The sequence below is a fragment of the Heloderma suspectum genome, chromosome 1 (assembly GCF_057233095.1).
Source record: "Heloderma suspectum isolate Gila_16-S chromosome 1, 16-S_ref, whole genome shotgun sequence".
In the NCBI taxonomy this organism is placed as follows: Eukaryota; Metazoa; Chordata; class Lepidosauria; order Squamata; family Helodermatidae; genus Heloderma; species Heloderma suspectum.
This window is the reverse complement of record NC_139458.1, coordinates 356,372,317-356,392,288: the sequence shown is the minus strand read 5'-3', so window position 1 is coordinate 356,392,288 and position 19,972 is coordinate 356,372,317. Positions and strand designations below refer to the sequence as shown.

The following is a 19,972-nucleotide window of genomic DNA, read 5'->3' as shown; positions in this document are numbered from 1 at the left end:
CCGCTGCCTGAGATGAACCTGGTGAGTATCCAAGATGGGGCATTCCCAATGGTGGTACATAGATTAGCCTTCCTCAACCTGGTGCCCTCCATATATGTTGGACAGCAATCCCATCACCCACAACCAGTACAGCTGTGGATGATGGGAGTTCTAGTCCAACACATCTGGAGGGCACCAGGTTGGGGGAGGCTGGCATAGACTGTGTTACTTCCTTGGGAGGCTCATCTTAGCCTTAAGGGGAGGGGGGGATGTTAAAATGTGTTGTTGTTTTTAATGTTCATTTTGATCCCCATTGTTTTATTCTAAGATTTTTACTAAGTTTATTTTCATACTGATTTTTATTTATTTGATTTTATTATGTGGTGAGCTGCTTGGGGCACCAGGAGACTCACACAGGGCTGAAAAACAGCATATAAATCATTTATACAAATGTATCTTCTGCTTTATTTATTAATTATTTCATTTATATCCCATCTATTTTTTCCTCTTGCAAGGAGCCCAAGGCGGTTTAAGTGGTAGTTCTCTCCATTCTATCCTCACAACAACCCTGTGAAGTAGGTTAGGCTGAGAGTCAGTGACTGATCCAGAGTCACCCAGTGAGCTTCGTGGCTGAGTGGGGACTAGAATCCGGATCCCCTGAGTCCCAGTCCTTCACTCTAACCATTATACCACTCTGGCTGTCCAAGCATTTCACATACATTATCTCTCATTCCCCCAGCAGCACTGTAAGATAGGCTAGTATTCTACAGTGCAATTCTGTTTACCCAGAAATAAATTCCACTATGTTCAGTGTGGCTTAGTCCTAGGTAAATATGCACAAGATTGTGCTCATAATTCCTTATTGCTTGCCGATGAGGGAGCTGAGATGTCCTGGCTTGCCAAGCCCAGCTAGTTCTGGTTCAATTGAGATTTGCACTGGGCACTTCTTGACTCATAGCTCATAATCTTATCACAGCACTATACTGGCTCTCAGCTTTATTCTCTTCCTGCTCTTCCTTCTAGTATTTTGGATAGCTTGTTTTGACTAAAGCCTCCTTGCATAAACACCAAATTATCATAATCATCCATTGTTTTGACTTTTTTTTAAGGGGGCAGATTCATATATTTGGGGCCTAAATTTTAAGCGCCATCAAGGCAGTGAATGACACCACTGTAGATCCTCAATATTAAAAAACACACACAAAATAAATGAGGGACATTTAAAACATTTTTTATCCAAAGTTATTTCCCCCTGGTGTAGCATCAGTGTTTGAAACCTTCAATGCCTTGGAATCCATGTGGGAGTTCATATTAGAAACCAGATATTTAAAGTTGCCATCAAAACCAGTTTCTGACATTCCAAACCAGTAGGTTTTCTTTTCTTTTTTAAACTGTGGTACTAAAAGAGTTAGCCAAGCTATCCCTCTTTACACTGATGCAAAAGTATTGTGTGTGATTGTGTAAATATGTTAACCATAATGAAGATTAGGGAAAAAATGCGTATGGTCAGTGCAGATGCTGCTCACTTGAATGTGGGGTAAGTACTGCTCTCAGGTTAACAGGTGCTGTTTGTATTGGTGTCGGCAGGACAGCAGTTCGAGACCCGAGTGCTGCATGACGGAGTGAGCTCCTGTCTTCAGTCCCGGCTTCTGCCAACCTAGCAGTTCGAAAGCAAGAAATTGCTAGTAGATAAATAGGTACCGCTTCGGCGGGAAAGGTAACAGCGTTCTGTGCACCTCGGTGCTCAGTCACGCCGGCCACATGACCATGGAATCGTCTTCGGACAGCGCTGGCTCTTCAGCTTAGAAATGGAGATCAGCACCACACCCTAGAGTCGGACACGACTGGTTGGGGACACCTTTACCTTTTTTAAGGCTAAAAGATCAGATTGTTGGGTCAGTATGAAAGGTTTATTTTGCAGGGTTGACTACAAGTTTGACTGCAAAATAAATGCATCAGAGGTGTAGGAAATAGCTGTTGGCTCCAACATTTGGAGCCAGTCTACATGGAAACGAGTTTTGGGGTGGTTCCGTTTACAGATTTTAATGACATCGGGTTAGCTTCTCCCAGGGCAAATGATAGCCAGTAATGCAATGTATATATGAAAAAAAATCTATTTGCATGGGACAAACAAGTAGAATTGAACGTCATCAAATGAGTAGATACAGGGAAGCAAGGAGGCTTGTTCTCCTCGCACCCCCCCCCCCCCAGCACTGGGTGAAGCTTTTAAAATCAGAAAGGCTCACATACCTTTGCACTTCCATATATAACAGCCTTGTTATGCCCCCCTCCTGGTTCCTGTGCTCAGTGAGTATTTAAAGGAGCAGGCAGCGATCGAGTGAAGTCGAAACAGTGTCCTTTCAAAGCAGCAGGGCTGACTCCCATCTCTAAGGCAACGAGTTGCTTCTGGGTAGACACAAGTCCCCGCCCCATGCAACTCTTCCCTTCCTCAAATCAGCACCTCTTCCACCAGCCTGTGCTGAAGCCAGCTGAGATCACATGGATTCCCAAACTGCACTGAAGCTGCTGTGACTAGAAACCCTGCCACAAATAGAGTTTTCTTAAAAAGCCTGGATTTAGGGCAAGAAAGACCATATTAGCTATCCGGAGGAGCATGCATCACTGATATGATCAACTTGGGGGTGGAGCAGAACCAAAGTTGAAGCCTGGTATAGAGAGCCCTTGGTCCCTGCAGCTCTACCCCACTCATCTGATCATTCAGCAGTGTTGTGCCCAGAGACGTTGCTAGGCACTTAAAAGACCCAGGTTTAATTGGCACGTTAGGCGTACAAGATTTGGGGGGAATACAGTTTGCAGGGATGGTTAGCTCTTTCCTCTCCACGTGCCATCCCCCAAGAAATACTCTCTGACTGGCAGTAAAACTTAGAAAAAAACTACCCATTGGCATCAACTGAAACAGTTTTTTCCCAGCTTAACTGCCATGCAGGGGAGATTTGCAGGGAGGAGTTGCAATATGTGTGGGTTAACCCTTTCCTTCCCAGCTGCAACTCCCCTTGAAAATCATCTCCTGCCTGGCAATTAAGCAGGAGAAAAATCCTCCCACTGGCACCAAGGGACACCCAGGGCTCTGGGGAATAAATGTGGGGTCTGGAAAACAGATGCAGGGCCAGGGCCCAGGCCTAGCAGTGCCATGGTTGTGCCCTTGAGCATCTTGAATCCTGTGTTGGCTGTTCTCTTCAATCCCACAAAACCGTTTTAAAATTGTTAGTCATACATAATTTTATGATATTCTCATCAGCAGAGGAAACTGGGATCATTATCTTTATAGGGAAAGCAGGACCCAGGTGTCATTATTTATATTTAAACCTCTTCTAGAATATAGGCAAAAGGTCTAGTTTGTCTCTGTGCAGAATAATCTCTGTCGTTCTCTGAATGAATCATATCTCAAAATGACTTTGTGGTATAAATTACTCTATTATGTAAGATATTTGAATATCCAATAAATGGTTTTTTAAAGGCATTTATATATCCCTTTTGCTGAACCCAAAGTAGTTCACAATTTAAAAAAACTGAACCCAAGCCAATTATTAAAAACAAACATAAAAATGCAATAATAATTACATTTCAACAGCAACAAAATCCACAGTCTACCAATAAAAGCTATATCCTGTGGCCATCATATTCCTCTTAACTGCCCAAGGCTATGTGAATTAGATGAGTTTTTCAACTTCTCCACAATGTCAAGAACATGCAGTATTTCACTTTACTTTGAGGTCATTCCCGAACCTCAGTGTGACTGTAAAAACCCTTCGCTTACTTGCTACTGATTTCACTTCTGATACTAAGATAAATTGGAGCAAGCTTGATCTGATGACTACAGCTGGAGTGAGGGGTTTGTAAAGGGAAACAGGCGGTCCTGAAGGCATATTGTCCCAATGTCTTGAAGCTTCAAAGGTTAAGCACCAGCACCTAAAATGGGGTGTAGGACCGTGATTGGTTTGCCACAGAATTGGTTGTACGTATTCCCAGCTCCTCACGTTCATCAGGAAGCAAGCTGCGGCATCCCCCAGCCTCAGAGTCTAGGGCCATGTGGTAGTTTTGTGGCTGAGGTGAGATATTTGTAGGGATGGGCAAATCTGCCAATTTAACTTTCTCCCATATTCAGATTTTTAACGTCTCAAGTTATTTCTCTCCCAGATATGAAGAACTTTGTCAAGTTGGGTAAATTCTTATCAAACAAAATTCTTTCCTGTCTACACTAGCCAATGATGGTGGGTGTATGTATGTATGCAAGAGCAGAATTGGGCAGGCAGCCAACTTGCGGTGGACTCTGCCCCCCCTCCAATTCTGCTTACACAAATAGAGTAGGAGGGTTCACCTATGCAAATGCCCTGACACCTACATTCCTCATGGCACCCTTCAGTAGAACCACCAAAGATTTATCATACCCATATCTTGAAATCCTTCCTTAACATTCATGCTAAGATCAGGCCGGAACATGGAGGTGCTGCCTCAGGAATCCTGGGCCAGACGGCAAACGTGAGCACTAATACTTGAATTCAATGTAGAAACAAATTGGCAATCCGTGGAGTAGCCAGGGTAGGTGACCGTTTGAGTTGCTCTAACGGTGTGTTGCAGAATAAGAAACAAACCAGAAAGTGATACATGTGTACCTGCTCATGCTGTCTGAATTCAGGGAACCAAGCATAATGTAATACCTGCATTTAGACCAGCTAGAACTGAAAACAAATGCTGGCAACAAGCATTTTGAATGTTTGTTCTCTTTTTGGATATTTCTGTTTCTGCAATATTGAGTGAAATGTAATGTGACGGGAGCAGGTCTTTGCCTGTGCAATGGGTCTTACCCTTCCTTCCTTCCTTCCTTCCTTCCTTCCTTCCTTCCCCCAGCACCCCTACAACCCCTATAAATCTGCTCCAAAGTGTCCCTCTTCCCCTGGAGCAGATTTTGGGGGACTTCAAGCAGGAGGGGAATCTGGTCCGCCAGTGGTGTCTGTTTCATTGACTGATGGACACCGTTAGCTTTAACCCAGTGTTTTTATTTGGCTCTTCCTTACTTTTCTTGCTCCCCCTTCCCCCTAGTTTAATCTCCTGAAATAGCAGATTAAGCTAAAAACTTTTTCCCAGTGCTTCTAACAGTTTCCTCCAGAATTATCTTGGAAGAAAATTTTCCATCTGCTTCATTCCTTAACATAGCAAAACTCCTAAGTGAGCTGTGTGACGGAGACTGGCTGAGTTCCACACAATGTGGTTGTTGGCCCCAAGCAAGATGAGCACAATCTGTTTTCTCTAGTTCTAATGAAGGCAGAGACGAGTTCCTTCATTTGCCTCTTGATTTTGTGATGCTTATGTTTTATGCCCTCCTTTCTTATAATGGCAGCCTCCCTGCTGCTCATCCATGTTTCTATCCATACAGGTAGGCATCACAAGCAAATTTAAATACCAAGTGCTGCTTATAGGCCTTTGGCTGCTTGACTTCAATTTAGCATATGAAGTTTGCAGAGGGCATTTAAAACTTTGCATTATTCTTTCCAATAACATACCTGCTCTATAAGTCATGTGGTTTATTCCTTGTGATAGTATCTGAAAACTTACCTGTATACAGTTGAGCTTCTCTAATGTGGTGTTCTTCTGGTTGATTTTTATTGTGTACGCTATATTTGAAGCCCATTTAGGCATGGTCCAATTTCCTTTTGGCTTCTGAATGCTTTGTGAACTTACGCTTTTATGTTGTTTTTAGTAATTTATTATTATTATTCCACTAATATTAAAAATACAATAGCTGAACTAGATATATAACATCAGTTTCCTTGAGTTTAGCATTTGACTTGTCATAACTATTAAGACTCTGATCGTTGTTAACTTAGGAGTGCTATCTTAAGAGACCCTAGCACCCCACCCAACCCATAAATGAAGAATTCTAGCATATCTGAGCCATACCCTTGGCTGACTGTCCTAGAACTTTCACAGGGCACAGTGGTAGTATCTAATAATGCTGCTGAGCTCCCACTATTTCTGTTGTGCTAGCAGGGCCCACTGTTTGCACAACAGGAACTAGTGCTTGTGATAGTAATCTTGGGAACAAGCAGAAACGCTAGTTTCTGGATTTAGAAAAGTCAGTGGAGCTCCCTTTGTAAGCTCTGCTGACCTGCCCCATTGCAGAAATAACCATTTTGCTTGTTTCTGATTGCTGCAGGATCCATTAGCTTCTTGTTGCACTTGCGGTGAGTCCTGCTAGCACGTTACCAGCGTTGGATACTGCCTTGTGGTGTGTGTTTTGCGACTTTGCATTTTACCCACTAGAGAGATCCCTGCTGTTATTTCAAGGTGGCAACTACATCTACCAGGGGAAGCTGCAGCAAAGGTAAAAAGGCAGACACAAATTGGCCAGTTTGCATGGGTGGAAAAACTCTTCCCCAGCCCTGTCAATGACGAGCCGGCAAGGTCCACCATAAAGCTGTTGTCTTCAATAGAACACTAGCAGAATAAAAGATGATGAGGGGCGGGAAAGCCTTCTGAAACTATGTTGGGCAGACCTAGGGTGCTTTATTTATGCCTTCCCTCAGCCATCCAGACAGCCCTACGTTCTCGGTAGTAATCCAGATAAGAAGCATCTCTACACCAGCCTAAAATCCTGCATTTAAAATGGGGCTTTCTACTTCTGTTTTAAATCCAGGATCACAACGACTCCCTTTTTCACGTGCTTCCTTTCCCCCCACCCCCTTCCCCCTCTTTCTCTATGCATCTGAGTGAGCTTTCCATTATCTTTCATTGATCTCGCTTCTCTTCTTGCAGCCTTTACTCTTTGCACAGAGGAAACTGAAGTGGAACACAACGACGTAATTTGATAGCTCATTATCTGCGATCTATTTAAGAACGGAAACAAGGGCATTTAGTGCAGGAGACGCCCTGGAGGGTCATGGTGTCATGTAAAGAGCCTGTAAACTTCTGTGAAGGAGCCATCTCAATCGCAGGATAAAAGCTGTGTGTGAAAGCGCCCAAGGTGCACTTGAGTCAGCTGTTGCCATTCCAGCCCCCCAATGAACCTGAAGTGAATGGTCGTCCTTCAGGTCTATACTCGCCTTTCTTATCAGTGCCATCATCCTGCCTAGGCATCATGCTCTTCCCTCTGAATATGTCATTCTCAATATCATCCTGTTCCACTTCTCTTTCTTCATGTCCCATGCTGGCACTCATACAGTACCATAAGGAGCGCATATTTTCATGGTGAAGTAATATCTGAGCTTTGCTGTTCTTAATAAAAGTGAAGTGATTCAGGGGACTTCCATAGCTACAGTTATTTGTATACAGTTATTTGTCCTGTCACTCATTAAAATAGTTCTTGACAACTTGTGCTAGCATTTGTCAATGTTTATATTAAGTTTGTACCGTTAGCCGTTATTTCATTTTGGAAATACTGGTTTTGGAGCTGTTTATATCAATTCCCCTCAGGTGGGATATGAGAGCCAACTGGCTGTAAACCAGTGCAATATGAAGTTGCAAAATTAGAAAATTGAACATAGATTTTGAAATCTTAATTTCTAATCAGGAATATGAGGAGACAAATGTTGCAAGATAAAGCACATTCTAAATACAGAGGCATTCTAATTTACTCTGCCATTTGCACAAACGTAACAGAAGGGAAAAAATAAAAGATCAACAAATATTGGTTTTCTTGTTTCATTGTAAATGAAACTGTTATCATATTGAGTTGCTGTACATCATTACTTGAAAATTAAGGCACTTTGAGCTTTGTTGAAAATTAAGGCATTTAGAGCTTTGTTGCAATTACATCAAGATCTTATGCATGTGTTTTTAAGTAGTGGACATTTTTCCGCAACATTATTTTTCTTTGGCTAAGTGTGCCTGTTAAAATAAATGTGCTCATTTAATAGTACTGCCTAACTTCCATCTGCTTCAAAATATGCTGGTTGAAACTTTTACTTGAAAGTAAAACTGCAAAGTGTGTAAGATACTCCATTTATGCTTTCGCTTCAATAACATATTTCATTTTTTAAGGTAGTTATCTACCCAAACAACCAACACAAAGTGGTCTGTGTATGGTGCCTGTTCCATAATAAATTATGAAGGGATCAGCATGGGCAGCAAAATCCACTTTTGGCTCCTGGACCACTTTCAAATGAAGAGTGTGGCCCTTGAGAATCCAGAAATTGGCATCTGTCAAGCAGTGAGGGCTTCCCAGTTAAGTAACACGCATTTTTGTCAGGACCATGGTAGGAATAAGGGTTAATCCCCACCCCCACCCTTTCCCTGTGCCATGGCCATGATCTCCCCTCCCCTGTGGCTATTAAAAAGAAAAACAGTAGATAGGATAAATGCAATCACACATTCAGTATGCCATCTAGTTTGGCTCTCTGTGGAAAGTGATGCAAGAAATCCCAATTTACGAATGTGTTGATGTGGTTTAAATTAGCTACAACTAGGGATGTTAGAGAAATCAGCAACAGATTCAAATGAGTTTGGATTTCTATGAATCTGACCTGTAGATTCCTCAGCCGACCATCTTTCTCCAAGTCAGAGGCAACATAGGAAGCTGTCTTATACCAAGTCAAACCATTGGTCCATCTAGCCCAGTATTGTCAACACTGACTGCCAGCAGCTCTCGAGGATTTCAGGTAGGAGTTTCTCCAGCCCTACCTGGAGATGCCGGGGATTGAACCTCAGACCTTCTGCGTGCAAAGCAGCTGTTCTACCACTGAGCTACAGTCCTGGTGTATCTCAATTCCAGGCGCTGGGGAACAAACAATGGGGGGTGGCTGTTGTCTTCGTGTCTGGCTTGTGGGCAACTGTTGTTGGCAACTGGATGTTGGATTTGATAGACTTTGGTCTGATCTGGCTGGGCTCTACCTATGATGCTCAAACATTTTATAATAATTAACTCTGGTTTAGTTCAGGAAGAGTGAAAAATGGGTAAACATGCTCTGTATTGTATTCTTTAAGGATGTGACTTGCATCCCCATGTTTGGAAAGCAATATTGTGATACGTGCATTTTTCAGATGTGTTTGAGGGTTTGTTTGCTTTTAAACCCACTCATTCAAGGGACTTGGAGCAGGTAACAAAGATGAAAAAAAATCCATTTAAAAATAGAAAGTATCCTAAGAAATGTTTGTCAGGTTTATGCACATGTAACCTAGAAGAGGAGAACAGCTGGAATTCCCAGCCGGAACATTACGTGCATTGCCTGCGTGATGGGCAGATGTGACAGTTGTCAGTAGGGATTCAACCTTGGATTTTCTCTGCCAAAAGTACAACTCTCAGAAAATATGAGTCTGTCTATAATCAGTGGAGTGAGTCTTTGAAACCAGGCCTGATCGCATCTTGCTAGTGAATGGCAGGAAGACATTTTGTATAGAAATCATGGCAGCTTGATCCTCAAAGCACTCCCTCTGCCTCCTCTCTCAACCTGTTAAAATTAATGCCTGACTGTGATGATTGCAACTTGAGAGTCAGACCCATAATATATTTGAGATGATCAGACCAGAACAATACAGTAAATAAAAAAGACATTATATGTGTAGTGTGACTTAAAAAAAAAATGCTGCTGTGATGGTTTCATTGTTTCATCTCTGCAGCTTCAGGTAAAGATTGTCAAGTGCTGTTGTACTGAAAACTAGTAACCACTTGAGTATGACAGATTTAGAAAACATGAAACGTTTCCACCATGGTTTTCTGTTGCTAGATGAATGACCAGTAGCTTACCATTTGGAGAACCACTTGTTGAAATGATAGCCGTTGAAGATTCCTGTACTGCAAACCAGACTAACCAGGTTTTTTCATTGCTCAATTTCTACTTTTACTGACAGTTCTTGGACAAGGCTATGGATAAATGTGTCTTTGAAATTCAGTAGAGAAAAGTGTGTTGCAGAAATGTAAACAGCTGGTTTTCTTAGACTTGCAAGTTCTAACTGGTGTTTATATATTTTAAACTCCTATATCATATATTCTGTTCATAGGAAATTTTTTATCCCATGAATTTGGTCTGACATTTATTTATTTATCGCATTTATATCCCGCCTTTTTTCCTCTTGCAAGGAACCCAAGGCAGCTTACATGATCCTCCTTCTCTCCATTTTATCCACACAACAACCCTGTGAGGTAGGTGGGGCTGAGAGTCTGTGACTGGCCCAAAGTCACCCAGTGAGCTTCCATGGCTGAGCGGGGATTAGAACCGGGATCTCCCGGCTCCCGGCCCAACACTCTCACCACTACACCACACTGGCTCTATGTTTTACCATGACATCATGGTAAAACATTGCCATTTAATTTTATTCATGTATTCCTTATTTTTATGCATGTTTTAAAATCCTTATTTAAGTGAGTAAATACTCCTAAATGGCCCAGAGAATAGACTGCTCTGGAAAATGACAAGTGATACTGATTTGAGGTGCTTTTTACGCCCACAAGCATAACAACTGTAAAATATTTTCAGTTTCTTTCTATAGGTTATACTGCCTTGCTTTGCAGATGGCAGATGTGGACAAGATTGGCTAGTTTTGACAGTTGTCAGTGTTCGATTTAAAAGCATCGGAGATGGGCTTTGTACCACAACAGTCAGACTGACTCCCAGTCAAGGCTGCTTGTGTTAGCATGTTTTTAGTTGTTGCTGTAAATATGAAATAGCAATGTGATAGAGACATCTCTTTCTTCATTCCTTGGATTAAATTTTTATTCTAATCAGCTGAGTCACTCACATCTCTTTTCTATAAAATAGTTAATTTTGAAATGAGTAGCTTGGTAATAAATGATGTCACAGCAGCGCCTCTGCAGAGTAGCAGTTTAGTTTATTGTCAAGATGGTTGGAAATGGAATTAAACAAAAGCTGAAATGTTCTAGATTCCCCCACCTGCAGTCTTATGCATATTATTCCTCAGTTAACAAAAGGTAAAGGTAAAGGTGTCCCCAACCAGTCATGTCCGACTCTAGGGTGCGGTGCTCATCCCCGTTTCTAAGCCAAAGAGCCAGCGCTGTCCGAAGATGCTTCCGTGGTCATGTGGCCGGCATGACTGAACACCGAGGCGCACGGAACGCTGTTACCTTTCCTGCCGAGGCGGTACCTATTTATCTACTTGCAGTTTCTTGCTTTCGAACTGCTAGGTTGGCAGAAGCTGGGACTGAAGACGGGAGCTCACTCCGTCACGCAGCACTCGGGTCTCGAACTGCCGACCTTCCAGTCTGCAGTTCAGCGTCTTAAGCACTAAGCCACCGCGGCCCCTATTATTATTCCTCAGAGTAATCCACTATTGAACACAGTGGATTGACTTCTGAGTAAGTACGGGAATGGCTGGCACAGTCTGTGTATCTGCATTAAATTATAGGCCAGAACCAAAATGGCTGCCCTGAATCTGCTGCCTCCATTTGTTCGTGGTGAATAGGGGGCAGCCATTTTGATGCCCAGTTTTAGGGGCTGTGATTCATCCCCCAAAATGGTTTTGGGGGAGGAGGGTTGCAATGCCAGTGGGGCTTCCAGAGCCCATGGCTTTTAAACAACTACAAAAGGAAAAAGAAGCGTGAAACTTGCCACTACCATGGCAAACCCCCTTCTCCCAAACTGTGTGAATCACTTAGGCCTGGTTTGCATGATCACAGGCTGTTAAGCCATGGTGGCTTGCTAGCCACCCCCATGTGCCAGTTGCTTTTTGGCTGGATTTACATAATTACCCTCATCAGGCACAGCTTCTCATGTCATCAGAACCCAGCGAGGCTGTCTTGTTGGGGATGGTTAACAAACCACCCAGAACCCATAGCCTGTTGAGGGTTGTGGGGTGGTTTATTAACTATCCCAACAAACCCCCCTCATTGGGTTCGGATGGCATGAGAAGCTGCGGGGGGGGGGGGGCTTGATTCTGCAGTGTGGCACCATGGGCACTGCAATCTGCCACGGCTAATAAACCATGGTGGGCTGTGATGATAGTGCAGACCAGGTCTTAGTGTTGCTCTTCCAGGGGCTTCTTTAGTCCTTTTCAAGGTTTGTCTGAAATGCTCCCACAAATCAGGCAAAGTCCAAAATGGGGCAGATGGAGCCCAGTCCTAATAAAGACTATAGGGAATATACTTGATCAGGCTTTGTTTGCTGTTATATAACTTCCAATCCTGAGCAATTTATTTAAAAATAAGTCCTGGAATCAGTGAAATCAAGGCTGCTCCCTTCTGCGTGCTTACTTGGGAACAAGTCCTTTGAACTCAGTGGCAGGTACTGCTGAAGCAACATGCTCATGCTTGGGCTGTTAAAGCATTTAGCACTCAGTTGTAAACACTGTAAGACACTGGATGGTTCACACATAATGCTAAACCATGGTTTAGTGCTATGTGCCTGAGCTGGGAAGAGTTTGAATGAAGTCTCAGGCTCGAATGCTTTTCCCCCTCCCTTCTCTTCCTCCCAGGTGGCTGGGAGAAGAACTTCACTAACAGTTGGTTTTACTTTACACTAATCCTGGCTTATGTCATATGAACTGCTTTTCACAATGACCCTGGTAAAGGGGCGTTTCCTGTGTGCTTCTCATCCTTTCACAAACCAATTAGTGTCTCCTTAGAAATAACTCCCATTGTGGTCCATGAGGCTTCTTCCCTGAATGCCCACATCAGAATTTACAGGGATCCCCCTCAATTGAAATGGCACAGTTTAAAGCCCAATTCCCTAAGTGCTGTAAAGTGTGATCTCGAGGCTCTGATTCTCTGTTGTTTAGTTTATTGTCTTAGGAAGTAACTACTTCACACCTTCATTATAGAGATCCTGCACAGCATTGGTTTACAGCAAAGGCTGGTCTCCTGTCTTTGTGTTATGCTAAGCCAGGATTAGTGTAAAGTGAAACTAAATGCTATGGAGGAGGAGAAAAGCAGAGTATGCCATGTGAACATGAGGCTTCACTCAGGCTTGTTCATACATTTAGTGATAAACCATGTGTTGGTGTTATAAGTAAACTGGGCCTGTGTTTCCTTAAACTTGGCACTGGGAACCAAACACAAGGGGAATTAAATTTAATCTCTTTTCATTACGCTTTCTTTTTTGGTTGTATTATTATTAACACATCATGGCCAACCACATTCAAAGTGTGTGGTATGTCAGGAAAACAATATATTAGTTGTTGCCGATAGGTTTAGCAGTAGATGGGTTTTATCTTTACCATATAAGAAGTCAGAGGAGCTGAAATCTGAACCCAATTAGCTTGGCATTTTAGTCATATACTGTGAAGCATATTTGTTTGAAGAGGAGAGAATCTGGGTTCTGAATGCCGATTAAATCCATCAGAAGCATGTGGAACACCACATTTTGACATTTCAACTTGGAGACCAGTAAAACATTAGTAGTCAGGGAAAGCTAATTCTTTGGAGGAGAGAGCATCTTCAGTGTATGTGTGCTTCACAGCATTCTATTTTTTTTTTGCAGTTATACAGGCATGGTGCTGTTGAACAGGGAGGAGTGCAGAAGCAGCATGAAGGCAGTACTAAATCCACAGTAACAACAGTACTCTGGGAGTGCTTAACACCCCCCCCCCCTTCTGATAGATATCAAAAGAACCTCTTCCACCCCATATAAGGACTGGGCAAATTACATCCACAACCCCCTTCCATCCTGAAAGTGGGTATGAGCTGACTGTCCAATTAGACAAGCGGGATTGCTTTACTGACTGCACGTTAATTAGCATCTACTGCTTTTGACCAGACCTCAAAGCTAAAAAGAAGCTGTGAATAATAGGATTGCATGCCTCCTAATGTTACTGTTTTTGGTCTGTTGAATACCTGCCATTAGCACAAGAGGGTATTTTTCGAACTGTGTTCTGGGGAGCTCAGGAATTCTTTGGAAGCGCATTGGGAATTCTTCCAGTATCAGAGGCGGCATGCCTCTGTCTGCTAGCTGCTAGTGGGAGAGTGCCATTGCATTTGTGTCGTGCTTATGGACTTACTATAGGCATATGGGTGGCCACTATGTGAACAGAATCCTGCACTAGAGAGGCCTTTGGTCTTATCCAGCACATCTCTTATTATGTTCATTACATGGCACTTTCTGTTTGCACGTGAAAAGATCAGCAATGGTGGACCAGGTTCCTGAAATGGGATCTTTCCTACCACTACCAATGCAAAGCGTTGCCACAAAGGAGTGTTGTACTCAGTGATGGTGAGGCTGCGAAACAAGTGCTGTGCACTGCAAAACAAGCCCCAGGAATCCTCTTTGATATGTAGGGTTTCTCAGCAGGTCAGTCGACATGGAAGTGGGCTCTCTGCATTTTGAAAGTTTGGGAAATCATTGGTATAAGCCATTGTAAGTAGTTTGAGAGCAAGAATAATTGCGGTGCTTTAGGGCGATCTGGGCCCTAGGTTTCATGGAAGGCTGCTACTTGTTTTGGTTGGAATGCTGCTTTTCTTTCTCTCCCTGTACAGTGTCTTCAGTAAGAATGGTGCTCCAAGAGAGATGATCCTGTCATGAACCAAGGCGGGTGCCATGAATTATTAATAACCAGCCAAGTTTAATGTGGCCTTATAGCCCCCTGAAGGAGTGAGGATTGTATACGCTGTAAAACCATTGTGTTCTCCAGGTCCTTACAAATTGAGAGCATTAAAACACACACACACGCACACACCAGCTGCTTGTTAACACTAAAGGGAAGAAAGGTGACTTGGGAATGCATCAATACCTGAACATTTCCAAAGGACTGGTAAAGCATGCATCAGAAATAGCAGAGATGGGTAACTTTGAGCCTGAAAGCATTATGCCAATACTGATCTCTCACATGAAGCTTTACTGCTCTATTTTTGTGTAAAAAGCTAAAAATAAACTCTGTGCAATTGTGTTGATGCTTACAGTATCTGGTGCAAGAGGACAAGGGCTGAGAAATGTTGTCTGGCAGCAATCATCCCAGCAATTGGCTGTTTATGTTCAAGCGTTGAGGACACTATTAGGGGTCACAGCAACACTACAGTGTAAAATATGAGTTATAATGAACAAGGAAGGATATTGATCATCCTTGGTATTTACTACTAGAATGTTTAAGTTGAAATAGTTGCTAGAAGAGAAGACAAAATTGCATGCTTTCCTTGATAGGTGTGCAAATAAACGGTTGCTTTTTCTAGATGGGTGCCATTGCTCATTTCTCTGTGAGAGCTAGTGTGATGCAGTGGGTAAGGGGTTGAGTTTTGATGTGAAAAAACCCAGTTCAAATGTACATTTGGCTATGAAAATAAAACATGGTAACATTGAAAGCTTTTCAGCACAGGGGTTGGGCTTTAACTAGCTGTATTGTACAAAAATGCTAGGCTTTGTGAACTGAATAACCCTGGTGTAAATAAATATATATCTGTTTTTCAAACTGATTTGTTTAGCCTAGACTCCATTAGTTTGCCTATTGTAAATGCAAGCCTTTCATCATTAAGCTTTTCACTGAAGAAGAGATAAATAAATATTCTTATTTCATCACTCTTTTTTGAGTGGCCAATACAAAACCCTCTGGCAGTACTTAATTTCAAAAATGAGAGGTGCTTGGGCAGATGAGGCAAGCCTCTGGCTGTATGCACCCCTCAGCCACTCAACTAGGGCTTCAGCATACCTAGCATTCAACTCTGTCCTACAAGTCCACCTGTCTGATGTTCAGTGTGTGGGACCTGTTGTGAGACCTGTTGTGAGACAAACATCCTCTGCAGCACTCCTTTATTTCAGATGTTCCAGGCATTCAAAATAGGCTCCAGATATCTGAAATGAGGTCCTGATCTCTGTATAGGATTTCCAACTAATTATCAGCAGTAGTTCATTTACTCTTCCTTCCTGGAGAGATGTGAGCTTGGTATGAAATTAAGTAATCCTGAAGAGTAATACTTTGGTTATGAATACTCATATGCTTGAAAACATTTCCCAGTCATTCTGGAAATCAAACCATACCTGCAAACCTATCCCACTGATTTGATCATTTGAGACAACTGATCATCAGTCAATCACCCCATAGCAGCAGTATATTAATCTGTGTATATATTTTGGGGGCATATCCAACAATGAACGAACAGGCTTCCCCTTTCATGGGCTTCAGCACATGAGGCTAAAATTCCACACCCTTACCGGGGCTTCTGCTTCCGGATTCTTTGCGGGATTAAGTTCTGCTCCTTTATGCAGGCTGACATGGGTTGTTTTGGGTTTTTCTTTCTTTCTTGGCAAGTTCTATATGTTTCATGTTACACCCACTAGATGGCGCTGTGGTTTAGCACAATTACGGAAGTACACCCAGCCAGTAAAGTGCTTCATCGTGCTTCCTAGAGAAAAATTGCACTTTCCCCAAGCGTTATGGAGCTGGGATAAAGGTCATAAAGCACGAGGGGGGACCTGGAGGTTGACCACCTCTTGTAAAGGACCCACAAACTTCCGTGAGTAACCAATCTTGATTGCAGGATAAAAGCCCTGTGTGGAGAAGCCCCTTGTTTCTTCCCTGCAGTGCCCCCCCCAGCCCCTTGCCCTCTAAATCTGTTCCAGAGGAAGAATCTACTCCTCTAGCGGTGTCTGTTTTCCTAGCAGGTGGACACAGTTGGGTACAATCCCTTTCCTATAAATTAGCTTCTTATTTTCAGAAATTTTCCAGTTTTTCCACATTTAACCTCAGTTCAATTACATAGGTAAGAAAGACCTTCACATGATAGACTAAAATTATGCTTTTTTTCTTATTTATTTGGAGAGGAGAAATACATAGCTCTTATCTCTTCTTGGAATAATGGGTCTCAAACCCTGTGGAACATTGGAACGTTTAATTGCTCTTTGCCTGTTGTTTTTTTAATATATAAAAGGTTCTCAATGAAATCTGCCTTGCAGTTATGTCTCATTTGAATGAGGATTATGTTGATGGTGGGGGGGGAGGCGCTCCGTCCCTTCCCCCGGAATCCTGGATGGGGGGGAGGCGCTCCGTTCCTCCCCCGGAATCCTGGATGGGGGGGAGGCGCTCCGTTCCTCCCCCCCACCCCGGAATCCTGGCCGGCCAGCTGTGCTCCGCAGGGATTCTGTGGAGCCGCCGGCCGGCTCCTCCAGCAGCCGGACATCTGGCCGCTGGCTAGCAGGGACGCAAATGGCAGCGGCCATAGCCGCCGCCGTTTGCGTCCCTGCAGTCAGCCGTGATAGGCTACGTAAATGTTTACGTAGCCTATCACGGCTGACTTAAAAACAAAAAGAAAAAAACAACGCGCGTACACAAATGGCGGCGGCCATGGCCGCCGCCATTTGCATTCCTTATTTTGGCACGTCTTAGTCTACATCAAGATTTACATAGACTAAGACGGCGAAAATAAGGGGAACGCAAATAATGGTTTCAGACATTCTTTAGATAAGCTAATATTTTTCTGATGACTGATTTTGGTATCTTTTAATAATTTCTGGCAAAGTACAATTAGGATTCAAGTCCCATTGATATTAATGAGAGTGTCAAGCACCAGCTTAGTTCTGTCCCATTGATTTCAATGGGATATAGACTGCAGGCTAGGGATGTACGAAAGGCACTTACCTTTCGCGGATTATGTTGATGGTGGGGGGGAGGCGCTCCGTCCCTCCCCCCACCCCGGAATCTTGGCCGGCCAGCTGTGCTCCGCAGGGATTCTGTGGAGCCGTCAGCCGACTCCTCCAGCCGGACATCCGGCCTCTGGCTAGCAGGGACGCAAATGGTGGACACTACGCAGATGGCGGACGCTACGCTATTTGCGTTCCCCTTATTTTCGCCGTCTTAGTCTATGTAAATCTTGACGTAGACTAAGACGTGCCAAAATAAGGAATGCAAATGGCATTGCGTACGCGCGTTATTTTTATTTTTTTTGAGTCAGCCGTGATAGGCTACGTAAACATTTACGTAGCCTATCATGGTTTTTTTAAAAAACTTAGCCGTGATAGGTTACGTAAATCTTTACGTAGCCTATCACTTTTTTTTTTTTTAAACTGGAAATGGCAGCGGCGGCGGCAGCCGGTCGGAAGACCGGCTGCCACACCACTGCCGGAGCCGCCGCCGCCAGGAAGATCCGCCCCAGGTAAGTCTCGTCCCATGGGTTGGCGGGGGGGGGGTGGCAGACAGTTCCGCCACCGATTTCGGGGGCCGAATGCACTGGCATTCGGCCTCCCCGAGATCCGTGGCGGAATTCTCTGACATCCCTACTGCAGGCCTATTGCACACTTAATTGGAAGCAGACAACATTGAAATTACTGAGACCTCTGAATAAAGAGGCACAGGATTGGGCTATTACGTCTTTCACTTTGGATGGATCATGCCCTTCTTATATTCAAATTGCATCTCTTTTACTCAAAATTGCTCAGTAGTGGTTAACAAAAGCCTGGCTACTTAACCCTTTTTTTTTTCTTTTCTTCTTTTCTCTATAAATCTTCTTAAAATAATTCCTTAGATGAGAAGAGTTCTTTATATTTCAGTTAGTATAAATTATTATCACATCTAGAATTATCATCCCCTCCTCTCCTCCCAGGCATGTGCACCTTGTACATCTGCAGGTCAGCAAGAAAGGTGAAATGTTGCCTACCATGGGTATCTGTTTCAGGGAAAGCTTCGCCTGTTCCGTGTGCCCCTGCTTTCTCAGGTGATGCAAGTGGCAACAGGAGAGAAACCACTTTTTCAGTGGTGGTGTCTCCATTTATGGAATTCCCAACCCAACTCACCTGGTGCCTACTTTACTGCCTTTTTGGCACCAGGCATAGACCCTGTTTTAAAATTCTCCCTGGCCCTTTCTGGTCTGAGTTTGGATTGTTTTGCTTTCAGTTGCTGGTTTGATTGTTTTATTTGTTGTTCTGATTCTGTATTGCTTTCATTGTTAACCGCTGTCGGAACCAGTTAGTTGAAGGGCAGTATACATATTCATAATGTAAAAGTTTTTTTAAAAGGCTGACTTGCACTTGCTGTAGCCATAGATGGTCTGCCAGAAAAAAATGGTGGTAATGCCAGTCACATTAAATTGTGTCTGAAGAGCCACATCTGTAAAGTGTTGTGATATGTAGTTTCCCCACTTGCACATACAACTAAGAGTTACTGGGATGCTAGAGGATCATTTGCACAGCTATGGAACCACTTCTGTCTCTGAAAGATTCAGGATGAATATAAATTTCAGTAATTAGACTGCATTCTTGAACTTCTAATCAGTACTTATAGAGTCTCACCTCCCCCAAATCTTAAGAATTAATGGATTTTCAGTTTTAAAGAAGAACTTGGTTATTTTCCATCTCTTTCCCCCACCCCCATATGTCTCACTGTAGTCTTCTGGTGCCCCCTCCCCCCAAGCATATTGTTACATGCTCCCCACTTCCCTGAGGTGAGATGTTTAAGGGGCTATGCTCTGGAGACTTCCCGAGGTTCTGTAATACTGGGTTTGTTTAGAAATCTATGATGGTGATGATAATGGTTAGCATAGAAAAACAGTCCACCACCAAAGGTTTCTTTACTTGTTGGGATGGGGAGAGAAAGAATGAGTCTTCTTCTCCAAAACTGCTCACGCATTCCAGGCATTCTTATTACACCTCAAAGGTTATTTCCCATTGGGGGTAGATTGTGAGCCACTAAGGGACATCGACCAGCCGTTCTTCAGCTTATTGGTGAAGTCTACCAATTTGGATGGCTTTAAAAGGGGGTTAGACAAATTCATGGAGGAGAAGGCTATCAAAGGCTACTAGTCTTGATGCCTATATGCTACCTCCAATATCAGAGACAGTATGCCTATGTACACCAGTTTCTGGGGAACATAGGCAAAAGGGTGCTGTTGCACTCATGTCCCTACTTGTGGGTTTCCAGTGGACAGCTGGATGGCCACTGTGTGAACAGAATGCTGGACTAGGTGGACCCTTGGTCTGATCCAGCAGGCTCTTCTTATGTTCTTATTTTGTTCAGATCCTAAGCTGTGATCCAGCAGTGCTTCAGGGCAAAACCAGTGATAGTCCTTTTCACAGCAGTCAGATAGCAGTGCCATATTTATTTATTTATTACATTTATATCCCACCTTTTTTCCTCCTTAAGGAACCCAAGGCAAAGTACATAGTCCTCCCCC

At 43.3% G+C, this 19,972-nt stretch overlaps 1 protein-coding gene across 1 annotated transcript in view; it reads left to right on the top strand.

The window, feature by feature from the left end:
* PRKN (parkin RBR E3 ubiquitin protein ligase) overlaps positions 1–19,972 on the top strand; it is a 1,219,260-nt gene that overhangs the window by 5,829 nt on the left and 1,193,459 nt on the right. The gene's annotated exons all lie outside the window — the stretch shown is intronic.